At 32.3% G+C, this 8046-nt stretch overlaps 1 long non-coding RNA gene across 1 annotated transcript; it reads right to left on the reverse strand.

The window, feature by feature from the left end:
• Window positions 1–3549: 3549 nt before the first annotated feature.
• LOC117114212 lies at window positions 3550–5033 on the reverse strand. Its single transcript, XR_004446312.1, has 3 exons — window positions 4546–5033; window positions 3998–4211; window positions 3550–3694 (listed from the first exon to the last, which is right to left on the reverse strand). It is a non-coding gene; the product is annotated as an uncharacterized LOC117114212 (long non-coding RNA).
• Between the last annotated feature and the right edge of the window lie 3013 nt (window positions 5034–8046).

Consider the following 8046-nt stretch of genomic DNA (forward strand, 5'->3'; position numbering starts at 1 on the left):
AAGTAAACTATCTCCCGCAAATTCACGATATTTGCATGTTTTTTCCAATTTTTAATGATGTATTATCATGTTGTATCCCGAATGTCAGTGTCAATGGGTATCACCATCAACAGCAGAATATATTTAGATGTGTTAACAAAGTTCATTGAAACAGATCTCCAGGATGTGGATTCTTCCAACTTGGGACGAACCGATATGGCATCACATATTAAACAACAGTACTTTTTTTTCTTTTTGTTTTTTAGCTTTGTGTTTTAAACAAAATGCAATAATAATTATTTAAATGTTCTGGGGGAAACACCATGTTTTTTCCCTTTTTTTTTTACTTCAATTTCTTTATTTCTTGCTACTTATTCGGAAGACATGTATAATTCTATTTTGTTTATTGCCAGAAATAAAGTTTATTTTAATGTATTCTATGTTTTAAGACTAGGTTTTGTTTTATTGTGTATATGTTTACCTATGATATCTGTTCATTTTAGACAATAAATTTGATTTACAATTTGATGATCAGTGCTAAGAAAAAATATTAATTTCATTTTTGACAAAAATAGGATGGATCTACAGCACCCGGTATTCCAGTTGGCTAAACTGATAATGTTATCAATAATTTTACATAATATGTTTAAAATACATTAAATTCACCCCAAAACATCCCAAGTACTAAATGGGAGCGTAAACTCAAACTGGTTCTAAAGTTTTTTCCTATTTTACTGAGTTTATTTTAGCTCAAAAGTATTGTTACCACTGGATTTTAAGGCTGTAATAAAATCTTGAAAATAGACACTAAATTTGAAATGATAACATTAACTAAATAAAACACAAATTAAAACAATTACTACTGATTCACAGAAATTCATTTTTATTGCCAAAGGCTTCTGCCTTTGAATTTTAATTTGTATGAATTTGTATGTACAGTACAGTATATATGTTTTTTTAACTATTAAATAATAATAATAATAACCCTTTGTCTTTATTAATTTAATAATAATAATGATAATAATGATAATAATAATAATAATAATAATAATATTAATAATAATAATTATCATTATTATTATCATTATACTATTATTATTATTATTATTATTTTTATTATTATTACTATTATTATTATTATTATTATTATTATTATTTAATAGTTTGAGTGTTAATAGTTTAATTTTTTTTCTCGTTCTAATTTTAGTTGAAAACTAATATTAAACTGACATTACATTACTTAAAGCAATTCCATTATTGAATTAGACTTTTTCAAGTTTTTAGTTTTAGCACTCACACCCTTTACTTGTAACATTTAACTGAAATTTACTTAGGCCAGCACTGAGTAGTGTAACTGTATTAATTTCATTGAATCTTAAACTGAGGTCAAAAACAATCATTAGGGACTTGGTAACTGTTGAGGTCAGCCTAGGTCAAACAAACTGTCAAGCGTGCAGAGGGATGATGAACTGGTGTGGGGTTGAAAGGGCATGTTAATTTGACAGTGATAAAGTAGGTAGCTGAAAATCTGTGACTGTACTTCTCATTAAAAAAAATAACCACTACTAAGTTTTTTAGAAAGCGAAGAGAACCACGTACATATGGAACGCCAAAAGGGCAACCTTGAACACTTCAACGATTATACAAACAGTACCAACGAATACACAGGCACTCCAATGAATGTACAAGCACTCCAATGAATATTGAAACACTCCAACGAATATAGAAACACTCCAACGAATATAGAAACACTCCAACGAATGTACAAGCACTAAGGAATATAGAAACACTCCAACGAATGTACAAACACTAACGAATATAGAAACACTCCAACGAATATAGAAACACTCCAATGAATGTACAAGCACTAACGAATATAGAAACACTCCAACGAATGTACAAGCACTCCAATGAATATACAAGCACTAACGAATATAGAAACACTCCAACGAATGTACAAGCACTCCAATGAATGTACAAGCACTAACGAATATAGAAACACTCCAATGAATGTACAAGTACTCCAACGAATATGCAATTAATTGAACACAATGCCCAGTACAGTGACAACGTTAGGTTATATCTTGGTGGGTTTTTTTTTGGTGAGATCGTGATGCCTGCCAAATTTTATAAATACCGTGCATCAGGTAGGCTTTCCTAATTAATAGTCCATGGTCTTGGGCTACTACTCTGTACCTCAAGGACGCTGGTTAACATAACGAAGAAATATGTGGTAGACACCATTAAAAATAACTGATGCCTAGTTGTTGTTGTAAAGTGGATTTGAATAATTATTCATTCATTAAACAACATTTATTTCCGTAAATGTTAAACAATATTGATAATAAACATTATTATAACAAGAATATATGTAAATAAATTAATAATATGAAAAACGATTAACTAGGATCTTTAATGACAGATATAAATATCTTTTCACGACAAAAGAATTCCTCTTAAAATATGTTTTAAATGTAGTAGTAGTATCCGACGACAAGCAATCAAGAAAAAACTAAACTGGAACAACTCTCTCGACACGAAATACCTCTGTCCGCAAGCAATCAAGGAAAGACTAGGCAAGAACAAACCCGCGCGACACGAAAAGTTCAGTGTATTATACAAACGTTGAGACCGCTACACAACGGCCTTTGCTTCGAGATTTGAGCATGAAGGCAAGGCAAAAGCAGCTTTCTTAGCTACCGGTACGTTTTTTGTCCGCTGATCCGTTAAAAAACGTATTTCATTTTTATTTTATCACTGAAAACAACTACTGTAAAATGTTTAGCCCATAAATATGATTGTGTGAAGAAAACATTAAACAATCTGTCTCTTATACACATCTAGATGTGTATAAGAGACAGATGTACAAGCACTCCAATGAATATTGAAACACTCCAACGAATATAGAAACACCCAACGAATGTACAAGCACTAACGAATATAGAAACACTCCAACGAATATAGAAACACTCCAATGAATGTACAAGCACTAACGAATATAGAAACACTCCAACGAATGTACAAGCACTCCAATGAATGTACAAGCACTAACGAATATAGAAACACTCCCATGAATGTACAAGTACTCCAACGAATATGCAATTAATTGAACACAATGCCCAGTACAGTGACAACGTTAGGTTATATCTTGGTGTTTGTTTTTTTGGTGAGATCGTGATGCCTGCCAAATTTTATAAATACCGTGCATTGTTTTGGTTTTTCGTCTTTCGACACCTTTGAAATATTAAAAGCAAATAAATTACATTACAACTCTATATGTATTATTAGTACTGTGTATCAGTACTGTGCTATTACTGCTACCTCACCATCATCATCATCATCATCATCATCATCATCACCTTCATCATTATCAGTAGGTTATGCTACGTTGATAATCTCTCCTTGGATGAGTACGGTATATTCTACACAGTAATTCCGTAAAAGCAACAATTAAGAAATCAATTAAGATAACAATTTTAAGTTGTATTTATAATATATTTACACATTTTAACACAATATGTACATTTGCATCTAAATACTGTTACTTTATTATTTACTCCTGATATACCTTCAGGGTCAACTCTATGCATAGACTCCCTAATTCTTGCACGTGTCGCATGTACTCCCTCAAAATTCAGGTTTCCTGCTATAATTTTTTCGCCATATTCTGGATTACGGGTAACAATCTTAAGAATCGATTCATCGAGAGATGCATCTAAGAAAAAAAAAACTACCAACTTGTAAGCCAAATTAATCAATTAATTAGTAAATTGATGATAAATTATTTTGGAAAACCAAGCAACAACATTTTTTATTGTCTAATCTTTGGGGAAAATATAAAAAGAAGGCTTATAGTCATTTGTGGAAAAAACATTTTAATGTTTCAATTCTGTATTTTTTCTTTTTATATTATTTTTTTCGAAGGGTCCAGTATATAGTATGATAGTAATGCATGTAGGCCTACACTGCGGTAAACAAAAAATTTTCCAGAATAACAATTTTAATATGCAGTACTTACCACTGATTTTACTAGATAAATCTTTTTTTCTCAAATGAAATTCCCGACGCATATTTTTCACACTTCTAACGCTTATCCCCATTTTTTCTGCAATTTCCGAATTCTTGTATCCCATATTGACAAATTCTTCCAAAGTTTGTCTGTCCATGATTTACCGCGGCCAAATACACTACACTTGTACATGTGTTGATTCATCCGTCATCATCAGTTCAAACTGCAAATAACACGCCAAGTTTACAACATAATTGATTCTAGACGAATAGAAAGCTGAATCTATAGCTAGAACAATATCATCTGTTGTATAAACATAAAATTTCATATGCCTATTAACTAATCAGATATAGGCTACCTGTGTGCTAATGATTTTATCATGTTGTTTTTATATACACCTTATCAATAATTAAAGTAACTGTAAGATTTCAGAGTTTTTACTAAGACGGACATTATCAATAAAAACACTCTACACTGATCCTAGCTTTCATAAGCAAAAATTATAGTAAATTTACCCGGACAAGAAAATGTATACGTATATTGAAAATATAACTTACATGCAATAGGGCCTACTTGGTTTCTTCAACAGGATAATTTCATTAATAGGAAGTGATCAAAACATCTAATGTGGAGTAATTTCACAAGCTTCAGTAAAATAGTAAATTAAAAGGGATATAAAAATACCTCCATGCTCCAAATAAATGCCTGTGGTCTGAAACTTGAGACCTTCATGTTATGTTAACCAGCGTCCTTGAGGTACAGAGTAATAGCCCAAGACCATGGACTATTAATTAGGATAGCCTACCTGATGCACGGTATTTATAAAATTTGGCAGGCATCACGATCTCACCAAAAAAAAAACACCAAGATATAACCTAACGTTGTCACTGTACTGGGCATTGTGTTCAATTAATTGCATATTCGTTGGAGTACTTGTACATTCATTGGAGTGTTTCTATATTCGTTAGTGCTTGTACATTCATTGGAGTACTTGTACATTCGTTGGAGTGTTTCTATATTCGTTAGTGCTTGTACATTCATTGGAGTGTTTCTATATTCGTTGGAGTGTTTCTATATTCGTTAGTGCTTGTACATTCGTTGGAGTGTTTCTATATTCGTTAGTGCTTGTACATTCGTTGAAGTGTTTTTATATTCCTTGGAGTGTTTCTATATTCGTTGGAGTGTTTCTATATTCGTTGGAGTGTTTCAATATTCATTGGAGTGCTTGTACATTCATTGGAGTGCCTGTGTATTCGTTGGTACTGTTTGTATAATCGTTGAAGTGTTCAAGGTTGCCCTTTTGGCGTTCCATATTTTTTTTATCTTGATTCAGTGAATCTTTACCTATAAATTTGATGAAAGATGAAACTTTGACGAATAATGTGTGTTTTCTGGTGATGGGAGATCGAATGCATAGCTATTAAAGTTCATGAATGGTGTGAAGCTTTGACGAGTAATTTGTTTTTTATGGTGATGTGACATCGAATCCACTAATATTATACATTATTATATTATTATAATATTAGTAATAATAATAATAATTAATAATAATAATAATAATAAATAATAAATAATAATAATAATAATAATAATAATAATATTATTATTGCTTAATGTATAATAATAATAATATTATTATTATTATTATTATTATTATTATTTATTATTTATTATTATTATTATTAATTATTATTATTATTATTATTACTAATATTATTATTATTATCACTATTAATATTATAATAATATAATAATGTATAATAATAGTGGATTCGATGTCACATCACCATAAAACACAAATTACTCGTCAAAGCTTCACACCATTCATGAACTTTAATAGCTATGCATTCGATCTCCCATCACCAGAAAACACACATTATTCGTCAAAGTTTTATCTTTCATCAAATTTATAGGTAAAGCTTCACTCAATCAAGATAAAAAAAAGAACGTTAGGACTTCACTACAACAGCAAATTTATTGACCTTAGGCTTCGACGTCGATAGTTGGCGACCTCTGAGGAGGGTGGGTCCAGGCTTCAAAGTGACGCCTGCATTAGGAAAATATTATAAGAGCTATGGATGCGCTACTATTGGTAAAATCAATTTCTAGAAAAAGAAATAAATGAATTAAGTCTACAGCACCCGGCCCAGAGAAAAACCCAGACATGTACAATAACTTTGTTCAACCTACCAATGATTGAGCCCTGTTGAGCAGAGCCGCTGTCCAACAGACCAATAATTGAGCAGAGTTATAGCATGGAGGTATTATTGAGAAGGAGATCACTCGGCAAAGCCACACGCACGCAGCGCTATGCAAATGAACCAAGATCAAAGTTGCGTAAAGAACGTTTGCGCGATGCCTTTGAAGTCCCATGTGTTCCCCGCCATCCATTTTTCAGCAGGCATAGTTGACCAAAAAATTGAACATGACGAAATGGAGAGCACCTTATTTTCTCAATGCGCACTACATACTGTCAATAACTATGGCTGCGCAATCTTTTCTATTTTGAAGCTGATACATTTATCTCTCATAAAATATCAAATATATTAATATTTTCCTCCAAGAAAAGTTTCGAATTTAATGGAACATTTACATGACCTATAAAAGCATAGTATATTTCAACTTCAATTTTCATAAATTGGCCAAAATTCGCCAATTCTAATTTTAACAGATATTAATTAATAAATGATTAAGGATTATAATAAAATAATTCATTTTAGGGTTAACGAGGGTTAACTATTCGAAAAAATGAATCCAACATCTGAGTATTTTTCAGTTTTACGCTGACTTAGCTTTATAGTCGAACCAGTCAATTTTAGACAAAATTATAATGAACACAGAAGTAATTTTAACACAAATATTTTACGGAATCCGTTCCTGAAATATACAAGTAATAACATACCAAAAGCCCGAAAAAATCTAATCAGGGGGACATTGTTCATTATAAAGATTTTTAATGGCTTAAAATCAAAAGTTTTATTGCACAACTGCTCTGCTGGAAGCGTATAAATGCATGTCGTTGCCAAGTTGTTGCTAACGAAAAAATGTGAATTATATTATAATACGCCCGCGCGCGATCCAAAAGAGGGGAACACAGTCAAATGGATCTGTTTGCCGAGTGATCTCCTTCTCAATAATACCTCAATGGTTATAGAGACGTCTCTGCTCAACAAACCAATCAGTGAGCCCTGTTGAGTAGACGGCAATGATGTCACCTAAGTTTACAATTTTCTGCTGAAAGTGGAGTAGATTGACCTGCACCCCACTCGCGAAGGATGAATTGGTCTGTTGTCTTATAAACGCTGATACACTGATACACTGAGACGCTGATACACTGAGACGCTGATACGCTGAGACAAAGATGACGTCATTGAAATTCACCGCAAAGTCATATGCACTGAGTGGAATCGAAAGTGCAGGGTTCTCAAGTACTACGGAACGTCCGTAGTTACTACGGAAATTCGGCCCAATTACGGACCTCCTACCTTTGTTTGAGCTAGCAGACTGTTACGTATTTTTAACTCGTACGTGGAGTGGATCGTTGATTTTACTTTATGAATTATCGTGAAATGTTGGGGCTTTCCCATAAATATCTGTCTCTTATACACATCTAGATGTTTAGCCGCTTGTAACCATCGATTGTTTACCTCGAGAAGTGATGTCACAAGGCCATGATACGCCATTTTCGTCTCTACAAAACTTATTAGCAAATGATACGTTCACTAATAATTACCAATATGTCAATGCATTTTGATAAAGTATAAATACTTAACTGTTACAGAGTATTTTTAATCATACAAGTTTCACAAAAAAACTGAAGAAGAACTATAAATACTTGAGAGTTTAAAAAATGTGAATGTGGCCTGCCATATTAAATAAACTACGCCCTCAATTGGACTAACTTTTTTTAAATTATTTTTTAACAACATAACGTATCACCGGGATCTACTCTGTTGCTTGAGATTTTAAAGGAAATAAACCACTGCCAATCTTCAGAAATTCAAAGAGAAGATCGGGTTGACAAAACAGTGGCTAGAGGACAGGGGCTGTCGAAGGCC

This window comes from Anneissia japonica, unplaced genomic scaffold (assembly GCF_011630105.1).
Source record: "Anneissia japonica isolate Jap-2015-1 unplaced genomic scaffold, ASM1163010v1 scaffold1525_len913038_cov183, whole genome shotgun sequence".
In the NCBI taxonomy this organism is placed as follows: Eukaryota; Metazoa; Echinodermata; class Crinoidea; order Comatulida; family Comatulidae; genus Anneissia; species Anneissia japonica.